General features: G+C 37.0%; 1 protein-coding gene and 1 long non-coding RNA gene across 8 annotated transcripts in view; both read left to right on the top strand.

The window, feature by feature from the left end:
* Positions 1-17,196, top strand: part of LOC114251819 (dystrophin, isoforms A/C/F/G/H) — a 480,975-nt gene that overhangs the window by 312,384 nt on the left and 151,395 nt on the right. The window lies entirely within an intron of this gene.
* The window catches only part of LOC149502749 (uncharacterized), a 52,347-nt gene continuing 38,840 nt past the window's right edge, over positions 3,690-17,196 (top strand). The window contains exons 1-2 of the long non-coding RNA XR_016323355.1: positions 3,690-4,128; positions 16,943-16,986. This is a non-coding gene — a long non-coding RNA (uncharacterized LOC149502749). The remainder of the gene's footprint in view (positions 4,129-16,942; positions 16,987-17,196) is intronic.

The raw sequence follows: 17,196 nt of genomic DNA, 5'->3' as shown, positions 1-17,196 counted from the left end.
GAAGACAATATGAAGCCACCCACCATTAAACATCAGGCAGAAATCTCAGTATTATGAAATAATAATAATGTACCATTGTCTAAATGCCATTACTACTTCGCGACAAGAATGCACAGAATGTTGGTCCCTCCAGTGCCAGCTCACATCACGTCCAATCAAAAGGAAAACTGAAAACATTATTGCTTTGCGATACCGCCACTGTGGCTCCGACCCGCGCAGATTCACAGCAAACCACCAGTAATGTTATCACATACGGTATTGCACTCAAAAAGCCCACATTCATACTTGACTTACTGAAAGTTATTTGTTCGTAGCGTCGGCACACAAGAGGCTTTCACACTGACTGTGTCAAGTGCGATCGATTCTACACACACCTACATAGATGCACGCCCACATGCATACCTCTCTCGTACGTACAGGTTTTAAGGAATCTTGATGGAGATTTTTGATTAACGTGACTGATATTTTTAACCATGAATTTTTTGGAAGTCGGTAGTTTTTATCTCATGACTGCATACCTAAATATAATGTTCCTGTAGTTTACTGGTTTACTGGTGGCAGGACCTATTGTGAGTCCAGGTAGGTATCATCACCCTGCCTATTTCTGCCGTGTAGCAGTAATGCGTTTAGGTTTGAAGGACGGGGCAGCCGTTGTAACTATACTGAGACCTTAGCACTTATATCTCAAGGTAGGTGACGGCATTTAGGTTGTAGATGTCTATGGGCTCCGGTAACCGCTTAACACCAGGTGAGCCGTGAGCTCGTCCACCTACCTATGCAATAAATAAATAAAATTCTAGATCGGTAGTTGGATGCGTTACTATCTACAGAGACCATAAGCGTCAGATGCAAAGGAATTTCAGAAAAAAAAATCACCGTTCTTTATGTTATGTCCATTAAAGTATTCACATCCAGCCTTCGATCAATAATACTACTCCAGCTGACTTACTTTTATTGCTTTTCTATTGATGCCGATGGAACGACCAGCGTAATAAAATAAGGTGGGTTGTAACCTGATTTTGAGCACTTACCAGAGTTCACAGTCACAGCAACGCGTTTGACGCCATACTTCTTAATATATGAGGTGGAAATACTAATTCAAATTGGAACACAAGTACACATACATATCTATGGTACGTATTTGTAGCCATGTAGTACTGTGTGATCAATGTGAATGAATCGACTTGCTGTTATGATACCCGCTGGTTCCTAGCTTTGCTTTCATCATCATCTTTCCCGAATAGCATCAGCACTTATGATCTCTTCTTTTTTTTCTTGCTTAGATGGGTGGAAGAGCTCACGACCCACCTGGTGTTAAGTGATTACCGGAGCACATAGACATCTACAACGTAAATGCCGCCACATACCTTGAGATATAAGTTCTAATGTCTCAGTTTTTAAAGCACAACGGATACCTCACTCTTCGTACCGAAACGCATTACTGCTACACGGTGGAAATAGGCAGGGTGGTCGTATCTGCCCCTACTCACAAGCCCTGTAAAATATCTATAAAGGTCATTTAAAAAAGATCTCTGTGTGGTTAGATGACCTCATGAGTCCGGGACACATTAGCTCCAACCGATCACTCTACAGAAGTAGATAGTAACAGTAAACCATAGAAATGATGTTGAAACACTTGTATCATTATTATTTTAATTGATATTTCAGTTCATGCTGTAATTATAGAGATTAACCCAAAAAATATTGCTTTCTTTAATATCATCATTATGAAAAATGTAATTATATATTCCCATCCCACGTGGCCGCCATAGCCTAAATAATCTGCATTGAAACGATCCGAGTTTATAGGTAGTTAACTAAAACGCGTACTACTATTGTATTAAGCTGTGACGTGTGGAACGTGGGCGACCAAACATTAAGATTTTTCATCATAGATCAAACACAGCATAAAAGTAAATTTTATATTTATTAATCATACAAATAAAATGTACGTACAAGTAGTAAAACAATAAAATTAGGTCTGTCTGCTCATTGAAGAATGAAAATAGAAATGGAGGCTACCACGTTTTGTTATAAAGAATTATAATAGACTATAAACCAGCGAATGCTTAATTATTATCTGTTTGTTTGTTGATCCATTCACATTTTCGAGACTGCAGATAAGATTTTCACAAATAGTCCGAAATTAATTTAGTGCAGAGCATGGGCTGCTTCAGAAAATCCTTTAAAAAAAAATTCAGATATTCCAATAATTCGTTCGTTTGAAATTTTCTGTTTCTGCTTTTAAATATAGTCACATAGTAAATAATATTATCAATCCGAAAAAAACTGTGTAAATAATATTGTCACGGGCATACCGTTGTACAGATTTTGACGATATTCGGTATAGAAATAGTTTGAATCCTGATCCACTACCGAGGACGCATTCGCCTATGCGATATAAAATTAAATCCATGTACGCGAAGCTGCGTGAGGTAAACTATTCTATATTGTAACCTTAAAATTATTTATAACAAGACATTGATCAATAATATGTAATTTCATACATGGTGGTGAACGAAAGGCAGATGAGCGAACATAATCGACACCCATGGAAAACAATTCCAATGTCAGTACGTCATTATACACGTATGGTTTTACTTATTTTATTATAATTTTTTAGCAGAACCGGTCTTGAAACTAGATACACATCACTATAGTTTTGCAAAGTTCAGGAGTGCCAGTTTTCTGAATTCTCATATCCGTCGTACATATTAACATCAGTTGAACAAATAATACTTTATTATTATTAAGAGATAATTTCCGTGGTCACATAATACTGAAAAAGAATAATATTCACAAAGTTAAAATGCTTTCTTAATCACGCCTCTGCAAAACGTAATAGATAATATTATAATATATATTGTTGCATTTTTGTCAATTAAATTATTGTTACATTCTTTGGTCTTCTGTGTTCACACAACTTCATTAATCGGTCCAAGTAATTAAAATGAAACAAACTGATTTATTTGAGTGCAGGTCATCGACATTAGACATCGGATTCGCGGAGCCCGCATAGATCTGCAAAAACAAACGAGATGGAACTAACGATATGCTGCGGTCGTTTTAGACGAAATCTCAATTAATTCGTAATTCATAATATTTAAAAATATTTTCGTTTTTTTTTATAGACTTTGTAGGCAGACGAGCATACGGCCCACCTGATGGTAAGTGGTCACCGTCGCTCTTGGGCGCCAGCAATGCCAGGGCCAGAGCCAAGCCGCTGCCTACCATTGATCTCTCTTCTTCTATTATACACGTCTTCTATTATATCAAGTTTTTAGTAGCACCTCTGTAAGCGAGCTCATGTACCCAGCCTGCGTTGATCGGTTACCACAGCCCATAGACATATAGTCAGAGATACAGCGTGAATGCCGCCATCTGCCTTAAGACATAAGACCAACAGCTGTCTCACCCCTCAAGTCATAACGCATCACTACGTCGCGGTATAAAAAGGTAGGGTGGTGATACCTACCCGCAGGGCTTACAATACACCGCGCCATCAAATATCAGCCATCAAGTGTCATCCAAATAAAACTCCATATGTTACATATTAACTTGTTTTCTTAATTTATATAGTCGACAATTTTTCTCTACAGTTATTTTTTAAGAATTAAACACTAAACGGATTTTAATTTAAAAAAAAAAACCGATCGCAAACTTTCAAAATAATATAAATAACACAATTTTCATAACTTTCATTACGGCAACTAGACCATCAGTAGATCACAAAACTTTCTCGCGGCACCCGCAAAAAATACCGTCTAATTTTATTTGTAGTTCCAAAAAAGTCCGACCTTTCTATACCGTGTAATCTATGGCCCGTTACATTACGCAAGTGAGCCGCCAAGCAGAACGGGCCAACCCGTTAGTCATTCAATGTGCGCTGGACGAACACAGTGCCTCGCATTTAAAAAAAAAAGCGGCAACACAAATACTGTGCTAAGTGACAAAAAGTACTCCATTCCGAGATCCCTGTGCTAGTTTATAGGAAAGTGTATAAAAAGTGCTTGTGTGTTTGTCATCTGTCATTGCGTATAAAGTTATGTCAAACGTCAGCTAGAGTATTGTGTCAATGGATGTTTATGCTCTTAATTATGCCTCAAGCGTTAAATGTATATTTGCTAGGTAAGTTATTTTTATTGTTGTCAAAGTCGAGAAGTATATGCCAAAGACACCGGCAAAGAACACTAATCGACGGATCGTCAATAATCACCTCATGGTGGACAGGGCACTGACCCTTAACCGACTGCCCTTATAATTCTGCCCTATTTATTGCAGCATATATTGCTACATTGACAATCATAATTTCACAAAAAAATGGTACAAGCCTATCTTGAACCTATGACCTCTGCCTAAAGATTGTGCGCTCTATTACGACACAGTTGTATGACGTATCAGCTGATCGATAGTAAATAGGAAGCTTTAGCTGATGTACTCTCGTTAATAGCTTGCTTTATATTTGGTTATTATCTTAAGACACGATCATAATTTAAATTATTTCGAACGAAGATCGATCGTTTTGATTTTTAAATGATTAAATCATAATGATTAACGAAATAATAAGTAGGGATCCAATCTTGATGTTGTCATTAAATTAACTTACGGAACTTACGGAATGGAAGGGCCATAGATATCACGACATGAATGTTTTCATCCAACTTAAGACACGAGAAGGAAATCTCAGTTGGTTGCCCTACAGTCCTATCCTTCAAACCGGAACGCATGGCAGAGATGGGACTGCGGTACCTACTTACTTCGTGCGTGGGCTATTAAACACTTAGATTGGCAGAGGAAGATTTTTAGCAGTACGGCTGGCAATAGGAGGCAACGTCGTTACATCAGCTAGGCGGTATGTTCGTCTACCTTTAACAGCATTGTAATTAAATAACCTGGTAGTCGTCGCGCAGTTGCTGATAAGCGGTCCCATCTAAAATTGGCCTAACGTGGAAGAAATACCCTGTTTTACGGACACGTTCATGATGAGAATGTATTGTGAAGCCGCGCGGGTAGTTTCTACATTCGAAGTCATTCCAAAAGTCCAGGCGATAAATTTGAAGTGAGATTATATAAACTTACGTTTACCCGTGAGGATATTCAGAACTTCCTTTCGTGGTGGAAGGATTTTATTATTGCTTAGGTGGGTGGACGAACTCACAGCCCATCTGTTGTTAAGTGGTTACTGGAGCCCATAGACTTCTAAAAACGTAAATGCGCCACCCACCTTGAGATCTCAAGTTCTAAGGTCTCAGTATAGTCCCAGTACCAAAATAAATTATATATGCTGCGGTTTTGTATTTTAATTTTTCAGATAAATTAAAATAAATTCATAATTTGGCTTCACGCACTATATCTCAGGCTTTGGTATGTAAAAGAATGTTTGTGATAAATTTCTGTAATAGACGTTAGTCATTGTTGGTTCGCTAAAGACATACGCTATGAATACGATGAATAAGAATCTCATGATTACATGTTTTACAAATCGAGTACAGTTTCATGGTAATTCGTGTCTAAAAGAAGCAATTGTATTTGGACTTATGATTGACTAAGTACTGCGAGTTTTGAAGGTAATAAACTGAAATAAACTTTAAATTATGGGACATAAAGTTAAAAACAAAGACCGTGGGTATCAAATGTCAGTGACAAAGATAACGGTTCCGACCGGGAATCTAACCCGAAGCCTCTGATACAGTATTCAGGTCATTACCATCCGAATATATAAGATCTATAGTCTCGTTATAGCTAACTATATATATATATATATATTTGTAATGTAAAATTTTGTAATGAATAGTTTAGTGGTAGTAGATATCTCATATTTTTTGCAAGTTTTACTAAAATAAATAATGCTCCAATAACCTAGTCTTAATTATGCAATGACTTTTTTCTGGTAAACTAATAAAAGAAATGCCATCCTTGCAATAAACAATTACAGTTGCTACAAATGACAAGAACAATGTACAAATAACACACAAATATACCTATAGAAACAACAGAGAATACATAATTACGAAAGAATGACATCGCCGCCGCGCCGGTGAGTTTATATAAAAATGTGCACGAATCGCTCAGTCACACAATAGTAGCTGTTACGCATCAGAATTGTTGACGAAAAGTTTAATATTTAATCACACATTACCACTTAATATTCAGTGGACCTATCTATAGCTTGAGTTTCCATTTATCCTATTAAAATCGTAGCTCTAAATCCATCGCCAGCTTAAGTCGTGAGCATCAAATCCCAATAATAAATATCTTCTTTCCGCATTCAAAGTGTACAATTTCCAAAAAATATTCGAAATTGAGTTAATATGCGGAATCATTTGGTATCACCAGTATTTTTCTCATAAATACTGTCAAAAGAGCGTAGTTTAGTTTTTTTTTTGTTTACCTATATTTTGATTACTATTAACAAAATTAATACATATTTTATCTTACTTTAAAAGACAGATTATGAAACTAAAAAATAAATGTTGCAAAGATGATTAATATTAAAAATATAATGTGTTTTAAACCTTTAAAACACTCTACTGTAAAATTTTGCAAGTTTTGAGATTATACAGTTTTAATGCGAGAAGACGATATATTGGAATAATGGCTATCCTAATTATAAAGAATTCTAACGTCAATACGAAAAAGTCCTTAAATGACTAAAACGGAAGCTTAGCCATCAGACCCCAAAAGCTGAATAAGTTCTCACATAATTTTCAAGCTCTCAAAGCTCCCTAAAAGCTATGATATGCAGTCGATTTATACTTCAAGTACATGAGGTTTCTTCGGAAGGAGCAGTCGAGTGGGTGATTAAAATTCTTAAGTTTTAAGTGTGAGATGAAAGGGCCCGTACTTGGTCGATGTTTTGTACCTATTCCTTCGACAATAGGGCTGCCATGATACATTACTAATTTGTTTAAAGTTGTTAAGAGCAATTCAAACCACACAAGTAAATATAAATCTCACTGAGATCTAAATTCTCTCATTGCTACTCTGAGATTAAGAGCATCCTATAATTCATTATTAATGTTATAACTTTTATTTATTTTTTAGAATCGACCTAGTAGTGCAACCTGAATACAGGAATTAAATTTATAAACTTTTGAATAAGTATGTTGTCATTAATTTTGATGTATTAAAGTTTTAACGGTTTTTGAAGTAATATTGTCTATGCCTCGTCTGAAAAGACATATCACGGTATAAATTTTTTAAAACGGGAACCGTGTCTATGAATCTATCTAGGTGTTTTCTTGTAAGAATATTACCACGACAATAATAGTGTGTAAAACGGAATATTTTAAATGTCCAGTGCACAATTCTAATATAATGATGTGTGCAATGGATACAACTTGCATGTTGTGCAAATGCACCCTCTAGTTTCATTTACATTTCATTTGCAATTCTAAGATAGTGATAATGTTTTCGTTTTTCGGATGTCTGTAAGCTATAAACTTTTTTTTTTACGCCCCGTTAACTGGTCCCGTGATAAGTTCGTAAAGAACTTGTGTTACAGGTACCAGATAACGGAAATAAATGTAAGATTTTTATTATACACATACACATATTTAATATACATCCATAACCCTGGAAAATACATTTTATATTTATCATACAAATATCTTCCCTTGGCGGGATTCGAACCCGCGACCCCCTTGTGTAGAAAAATTGGTTTGGAAAAATTAATAGCTATTGCTCCAAATGCAGGCGTTCTATCCTTTGCTGCGACAACTTCTAATTGATTGAACGATCTCATCTGATGTTAAGCGTTCATGGGAGTCCGTAGACCTTCGAACGTGAATTCTGCTACTCTGAGGCTTGAGGTCTAAGTCTTAAGCGTATTATGTAAAAGCCGTCCCACACATTAAAACTCAATACTACTTCACGGTAGAAACAAGAATGTCGGTGGTAGCTACCGTTCACGGCACGCCCTACCATCGATGAAAATACATGTTGATACAATATTGGGATTTGTCCTCGTCTCACTCAACATGTACTAAACGACAAACCTCTGTATTATCAATACTCATGTTTATAGTTTCTTTTTTAAGGTCAATGGCAAAATAAAACTTTATTATAGTACAAACACAAATATGTAGTAGTGAATGTAAATCCTAAGGGATCAGTGATTATGGTTGAATTTTGATCGTTGAGTGGACAATATTAATAATAAATTAGCGAACAGACTTTGATATGTTGCTTTTTAGGCTACTTCAACACGATGGCTGAATTATTTAAATGACATTTTATAAATTTCACCATAATAAACAAAACATGACATCCACATTAAAAAAAATACTTCAGGAAATTTAAAACAGTTTTTCGTGCCCAGTATCGAACCAGCAGTCTCTTGAATGAGAGGCAAGCGTGATAGATACTGCTTGAGATACGTATACTGCACTATCGTTATCAGAAATGTCACTTAATATCTCTGCAAGCCACCGGTGACGTCTTTCTACGAATCCATGTCTATAGATCGGTACAATTAATATTCTTGTCGTTACTATCACAGTTTAATAGTTGCCTCGACTTTACAATTATGAAGCCCGTTGGAAATGTTATTTCTAGGAGCAGACCATCCTGCGGAGTGCATTGAGTGCGAGACGCGACGCATTGACACGTTTCGATTTGTAGGGTTGGGCAGCTATTAGGTATATCCTTAGAAATGGGACTTCGGCAAGTAACTAAAGTCCCAAATTATAACGCTAATAATCCACAATGTCGTCTGACGACATTCTTAAAGTGGTGGAAATCTGCTGGATTCAGGCTGCGCAGGACTGTGGACGAGCTCACCACCCATCTGATGATAAGTGGTTACTGGAGCCCATAGAAATTTACAACGTAAATGCGCCACCCACCTTGAGATATAAGTTCTAAGGTCTCAGTATAGTTACAACGGCTGACTCACCCTTCAAACCGAAATGCATTACTGCTTCACGGCAGAAATAGGCGGGGTGGTGGTACCTACCCGTGTGAACTCACAAGAGGTCTTACCACCCGTAAGGCGTTAGGTCTTTTCTTTTTATCCACTAGAAACTTACTGTGTCTCGTGTGTTTCATTAGAACTTGAACGCCGCATTACCCTGATGAAGATTATCATATATAATCCAAACGATTTTAATAACGGACAACCCTTACGCAATTTTCTCGAATGGCATCACAACAAAAACTAGCAACATTATACGGCGGGTCGTTGTCCTCTGTGACGTCGAGCGCACACGCAACAACACAGCTTGTGCTTTTTGCTGGACCTCGGCGAAATACATCCGTTTGCCAAACACAATGCAGCAATGTTTTCGCCAACGAGTTTTTGTTGAACTACAAACAGTGGTCGCGCGTCGAATTGCGAGCCCCCGCACACATGGATACTGTGCGTGGTTTGTGCCTTGTTTTTTTAATGCCGATAGCCTTGAGAGGCTATTTCAGATTCGCCCTTTTTTTTCTCCTACCTATGCTGATAGCCTTGAGAGGCTATTTCAGCTTCACCCTAACGTGTGTAGGTGAGCTCACGGGGCTCAAACCGGAGTGTTGCTAACACTGACCCTAGCAAGAGCAGCGCTTCGCAGAATCTACCACCGGATCGGAAACGCGACCCACTGAGAAGATCCGGCGAGAAACTCAGTGGGCTTTGTCTATAGGTTAATTCGCTCATCGAGCCCTTCGTCGCAAGCGACGGGTTCGACGAGGACCGTGACCGGGATTCACCCTAACATGTAGATGAGCTCAAAAGAGCTGTCATGCGTTTCCTTTGCAAGCGCGGAGCAGTTATTAAAAAATGCAATTAAAATTACGAAATACAGATATTTTACAGGACGTCTTATTTTTTAGTGCCCATGCAGGCAGACCGGCTCACGGATCAGCTGATGGTAAGTGGTTACCATCGCTCATGGACGTCAGCAATGCTAGGGATGGAGCCAAGCCACTGCCTAACGAGCTGTCTTGTGAATCCGCACGGGTAGGTACCATCACCCTGCCTATTTCTGCCGTGAAGCAGTAATGCGTTTCGGTTTGAAAGGTGAAGCAGCCGTCATACTGTTACAACTAAGTCCTTAGAGCCCTTGTCTCAAGGTGGTTGGCGGCATTTACATTGTAGTTTTCTATGGGCTCTGGTAACCACTGAACACCAGGTGTGAACTTGTCGACACATCTTAGCAATAAAAAATGTAAATTAGCTGTGAGCGTATTTAAAACAAATATTACCTTTTTTGAAAACCCTTCGTCTGTCTGTGCCGTGAATATGTTATACATCATATTTTTCTCTAATGAAACGAATCTTTACTGATGTTGAATAAGGTTCAAAATAGCCCCCAAATGTTTCACCTATAAAACATTCAACCAGCTCGGTCATTAGTTTCTACTTCCATTCTCTTTGAACAGGTTTTTACCGCTTTCATCCGGATATATCCGGATTTTCGTCCTTTATATATACTTTCAATGCACCGTATATTATGGTCTTCCGTGAAAAGCATGTTTTTAATAATTTATGAAACCAATTTCATTATAAGCTGAATGTTCTTTTTAAAATTAGTTATTAAATTTTCTATTAAAAAACCATCAACTTACGTCTACAGCAATTCGTATATTTTTTATATATTTTAGCCAAGGTCGTGTTGGTTACGTTAATATGTATATGAAGACGTCTGATTCATAAACAGTTCCTAACCACTAGTACATAATTAAAATTTTAACTGAATTTTATGTATCCCAAATGAATAAGTATTATGCACAACTGACGAAATAAACTCAGCTTATTCATTTGTGTATCTTATACCTTTAAACGAGCAATCCTTGTATATATATGTATGTAATCTGAATCTCGGAAACAGCTCTAACGATTTTCATAAAATTTAGTATACAGGAGATTTCGGGGGCGATAAATTGATCTAGCTACGATTTATTTTCAGAAAATGTTGTTTTATTTGTGTTTTCAATAATCAACTTTACCCGACATCTATTGGCGGATAGTAATACTATTTTTCTTAATTGAGGGCAACTAACCGCTTTAAAGACACAACAAGATGGCGTTATAATAAAAAAACTAAGCAAAGCTCGGTCATCATCTAGTATATTATTATGTGTACACACACATTGTACTACACTTTTAAGTATCAAGGCCATCATCATAATTCGTTCTCCAAATCCCACGAAATTCTCCCACACTCCATAAACCCAAATCAATTGAATATGTCACTATCAATTGATCCTGTTACGCTGATCCTGTCAGTGACATGTCAACAGGGTAATGTCAACATCCTGTGGTCGATCGATTTAGGAAATCCGGTAACAGTTAATACATTCGTTTTGGGCTTGGAACCATAATGAGACATGCAACGGTGGGCCACATTTAGAGTTGAACCAGTTGTTTTCTTTTTCACTCGTCACTGGAAATAGAGTCTGATATCTGGAATCACTAGGCTTATCTGCAGTGGGCGATAATTTTTGCTGCACACTACGCCACGCCCTTATAACCCCAAAGCCTCATAAGAACCTCAGAAGGATGCCGAAGACCCGACAAAGTGGAGCAGTTTAAGTTGGAAACTGGACCCTTGCATTAGACTGGGAGAACGCTACGAAGAAGAAGAAGCAGAAGACTATGTCACGTCCGTCAGCGATGGCAGAGGCGTAGCCAAACTGCCTCCTAGCGCTAACTTCTTATTTATATAATATTTGGAAAAATATTTTAGAAAAATAATTCACTTGATGGTTTATTCTCATTTTTTTTTCTTCCTGGCAGATCCATTGAATTGCCAAATCATGACTCCGTGTTTGATGTGTCCGTGTCCATGGGCGACAGTGACAATTACCTATAGCATGAAAATAGGGGTAGGATATTGGGCGCAATTTAGTTTTAAATTTTCTTTGACTTAAGTACTTTTATTATTACTATTACCTACCTCTCAGATATTGGTAATTGGTGAGGTATCAACATATATTACAATATAATAAAACGTGTAAACATAATCTGAACAATTTAATATTTAAGTCTACTTAAGCAAAACATCGGAGTATGTTGAATTAATAAAAACAAACAAAAAAAATATATCATAAAACTCCTCAGAAATTATCCCATACAAGAATGTTACTGTATTTAGAATATCCAAACATGCCCCAGATAATGTGTACTGAAGATAAGTTGGCAACGAGATATTCTAATACGTAAATTACTTCAGCATCCGTGTACTTAGACCATTATCTCATTCGGCCTAAGCAACATTTACATAATTCATGGTGATTACTTGATTATACGTATCAGACTGAAAATGTTAAAGCAAATCGTATTTGGATCTAAAGGGTTTTATTAATAATATAAACTGGCTTAGCTGATGCAATTTTAAGACTACGAGTCAGTTTCTTAATTTGATTCCATAGAAAAAGGAAAAATAATAAAAATAAATGATAAAGAAATAACTGGGAACAAATCACACACTGTTATCTGGCCCCAAATTAGGATTCCGATGGCTATGGATGGCCAGGAACAGGCATAAATACTTTTATACATAATAAACACCCAGACAAAGAGGCTCATCACACGAATGCTTACCCGATGCGGAAATCGAACTCACGGCCTTTTACACAATAGTCAGGAACGCTAATTACTGCACCGGCGGGGCAGTCAAAGAGAGTTTCCTTTACTGTTTTGTTTGATTAGATCGGTGATATGCATGACCATATGGTATTCAAGGACACAGCGATGTGCAACTTGAGATATCGGATTCTCAATAACATTATAGACAGATACAGGAAGTACAGTGATATTATCTACGCGTGAGCTTACGGAATAAGGTCTTGTTGCGAGGAGGTAGTCACGACCCTCAGTATTGAGGAAACCTAGCTAGAAGAAGAAGAGCTTACTAAACGTTGTACCATAAGTTTGAAACGTACAAAAACTTGGCATGTATTCACACTTGGCACTTACGAGTTTGTGCATACCGGCTTGGCTGCAAATTTTCAGCAAAAGTTAAAATCTAGGCCTCAGAGGTACGGTTCCATCATCAGAAAGGATCTCCCGGACCTTCCGTCTTCAGAATATTTGCGGTCCTACGTCTTTGTTCAATCACTCATAAATAATTCCTCTCGATAATTAAAAATATGTCGTATGTCTATGGGAGGTCTTTGGCCATTGGCTCCCAAATATAAGATTATCAAGATTCGTCTCGGATGAGATCATCAAAGAAACCGCACCGGCCTCGGATACCGGTTTCCCCATAGGCATGTAGGTTATGGGAATTTAATGGTGGTTTTATTGGGTCGGTAATTTTTATAGAACTCTGGTTTCGTAATCGATAATGCGAATTGTGGTTGAAGTAAATCATGTAAGTCGTATGGAAAATTTATGGTGATGTTACGGGAGATTGAATCATCAATTGAAATATACTTATAGCATATTGACACATAAATACTAGGCAGGTGTCTGGCTAAGAAAAACGCAAAACCATGACAGTTCTGTATTTTTATATTTACTTACATTTGTTAAAGTTAGCGATGTCACTGGTACTTCTTACGAAAAGTGATCACTGTAGCCTGTAGAACTCACCAACTCTAGGGGTATATGTATGAATATAAAACTTTCTCTTGTACGTGTTTCTCAAAATGAAATAAGCTTCAGGATTGACCAGTGGCACTAAAAAAAACAGGCAGATAATTTATTGGCAGTTTTTTTATAAAGAAGAAAAATATTTGACAATCAGAAGAGAGAGTGGCACATAATCATCCTGTCTTTTCCTGCTTAAGTTATTTTTGATACACCATTTGTACAAAATGTGCGTGTGTCACATTAATCATTAAAAATAAACATTAATTGAACAGTCTCAACTTCTCTTGAGTCAGGTTATTAACAATGGCTTAAATGGAAAATCGCGTCTACAGAACCCATAGCCACATGCGCAACAATTATGAAAAACGATTCAACTCAATTCGATGAGAATCGTATGGAAACATCGACTGAACAAACAAAACTTAAAAGTTTACGTATCCAAATGAGAGGAAGATTAGCTTACCCTTGGTTCCAGCAGAGCTATGTGGGTTATAGCTCGGCCTTGTAATGTGGTAAATGCTTGCTCAATTAGAATGAAACCGTCAGATGCCTTCAAGACAATACATGTGAAGGTTAGACGCTAAATTACAGTTGCTACTGATTAGCATCAAGTAACATTTCATTAAGCGAGTTTTTCCTGTCCTTTGCCGAATGATATACATACTTATACGTATCTAACTATAACAAACAAACAAACATCTGACGAAGACACGCGTAATTACATTAAATTTTATGATGAAACCAACTAAAACAATTGATAGTTTCGATCCTGATTTATTGGTTTTGGGAATGAATCGAATAAGTTTTACGTCTCTGGCTTAGAAGTAATTCGACTAAGCAGTTTTTATTCGCAGGAATAGAAAAACTAATATTTAAAAAAAACCCACTCCCCTAACAATCCGTATTTTAGGGTTAGATTTCGTGCTTCTATAAGTCATTAGTAAAAATAAAAGAGGATTCGATGCGTTGGATATTATAAAACGTATTTGCCGATAGTTGGGGAATACTTTATTCCAAAATAATTTTATTTTTAGCGTAATATTATAATAGTACTTCATAATTTCAATAATGTTTTTGTGTTAACGAGTCAGGCGTTTTGGTGAAAACCGTAAGCCTGACTTTGTATTGAATGGATTAAATAAATAAATAAAAATAAGAAAATAATTGCCCAAACAATTGGTTTTGGCCGTCAACTTTGTTTGGACATCGGCAATGACAAATGTGTAGTGGTGTAGTTTAAGTCACTTAGAGGTGACCACTACTATATTTTTGAAGAACTTGGTAATTATACTACGGAAACATTTTTACACTTAATTCTATAGAGACTATAGCTAACTGTATAGTTAAATGGGTCAAGTAAAATTGCTGGGACGTATGCATTTGTCCACGTACATTGGCTGCAGTTCATCCATCATTTTGAGGTCACCATAAACACAACGCAAATTATATTTGTATCACCAAGCTGAAACACGGCTAGTTCCAAAAGAATTCACAAGCTGAATAAATTTGTAGAGCCGAGTACTGAATAACGAATTGCATTGTTAAATTTTATTTTTTGTTATGCAACTAATCTAAATTTAAGTATTCCTTGAGCCAATATTTAGAGTTTACCCAATACGGGCAGTACATTTCTAACTGGGTCGGTTATTGTGCTCGATATTAGGACGCACGTGCTGTCGTGAAGATGTGTTTATAGAGAGGGTTCTTACTCTGTATGGATATGTTTATGTATTCGTTTCTATTAAAATAGCTGAGTAGATACTCGCTCGTAGAGGCCCCGATAACTTAGAGAAGCTGATGGTAGTTGGTCAGGTTGACGGGAGAAGATCACGTGGACGCTCACCTACCCTCTGGTCTGATCTGGTCAAGACGCTCACTGGCTTGCCAATAACCGAGGCTATAAAGACCGCTGAGGACAAGAAGACATTGGGAAGCATTGTGCATCGAGTAGTCCACATTTCAGATTAGACACGACCTTCAGCAATGAAGAGACCGACTCAGAATAAGAAGAGAAAACTCGCAGGGCCTACAAGGTCTCATCAAACTTGCAAACTAAATTCGGTGTCCAATTCCTTCGGAAATTCTTTGATATCCAACCATATCCTTATTGCAGCCTCTTACATCCAGCGTGAAACTATTATCCTACTTGCCAAAATGTAATCGAACCCTTGAAGGGCGGGAAATAAAGCAAGCCCTTGCAGCGTCAATCTTTAATACATTCCAGAAAATTCAGGACCGATACTCAAAGCCTTTGAATAGAGCAGTCGATTCGTGACGGCTCATATATTATTTACATGAACCGTTAAGTATGTACACCTTTATGGGTTTTTCACGAATTTTCCATTATTAAATATGAATGGCGATCCACCGGACCCGATGAAGTTGATGGACTAGCAAATGGCGCTTAATGAGGATATCGATATTGAAATCTGCAACATTTTTGTTCAATTTGGAGCTTTACAGTGGCAATTTTTGCGACTACTCCTACTGTTTTGATTTTTAGATCTCATTTAATTTAACCTCAATTTGAGTTCACAAGTGACCACTTCTTAGATGTTACCAGAATAAAAAAATGTCGACAATCTTAAAATAAAAGCATTACCTTTACTATATTATTCATCCATAGATAGTATTAATAGAACTTTGTAATTAAGCTCAAAAAACTAAACTCATAAAACTAGAAACAACACCGTTCATACTTTTTTTTTTTTTTTTTTTTTTATTGCTTAGATGGGTGGACGAGCTAACAGCCCACCTGATGTTAAGTGGTTACTGGAGCCCATAGACATCCACAACGTAAATGCGCCACCCACCTTGAGATACAAGTTCTAAGGTCTCAAGTATAGTAACGACGGCTGCCCCACCCTTCAAACCGAAACGCATTACTGCTTCACGGCAGAAATAGGCAGGGTGGTGGTACCCACCCGCGCGGACTCACAAGAGGTCCTACCACCAGTAATTACGCAAATTATAATTTTGCGGGTTTCATTTTTATTACACGATGTTATTCCTTCACCGTGGAAGTCAATCGTGAACATTTGTTGAGTACGTATTTCATTTGAAAAATTGGTACCCGCCTGCGGGATTCGAACACCGGTGCATCGCTCAACACGAATGCACCGGACGTCTTATCCGTTAGGCCACGACGACTGTACTTTGTTGAAAATAAACTTCAATTACTTTTCTCTTCATACAGTAGACGGGTTACGTCGATAATCGTAAATCATTTTAATCCTGGATAGCATCCAAAGATTGCGTAAGAGTTTGAAAAATCTCGATAAAAACTTTTTGATTTTTAACCAAAAATCAACATGTATACAAACTCGCTCATGAAACTGATCCATGGTATTATTTTGATGATCGTTTTCCTTAATACCTGATCAATATAAGTTATACTAATCTAAAGTGTTTTTGTTGCAGGTAAAAATCTTTCCTTCAAGTTAAGAAAACTAAACACCCTAAATGTAAGTTTAGATAAACAAAAATATTAACAAAAAAAACCGCCTTCAAAAAAATTACTGTTTCAAAACAAATGAATATGCCTAAAAAATTATTGCGTATTCTTCTACGATTACGATTACGATAATATAATGTAGCTACATTTATTGTTCTTTTGGAGAGAAAAATAGGGAAAAACACTTGAACAATCCAATTTCTGTATCTTTATAAAACAC

The sequence above is a fragment of the Bombyx mandarina genome, chromosome 07, assembly GCF_030267445.1.
Source record: "Bombyx mandarina strain Sakado chromosome 07, ASM3026744v2".
NCBI lineage: Eukaryota > Metazoa > Arthropoda > Insecta > Lepidoptera > Bombycidae > Bombyx > Bombyx mandarina.
This window is presented reverse-complemented; position numbering and strand designations above follow the sequence as displayed.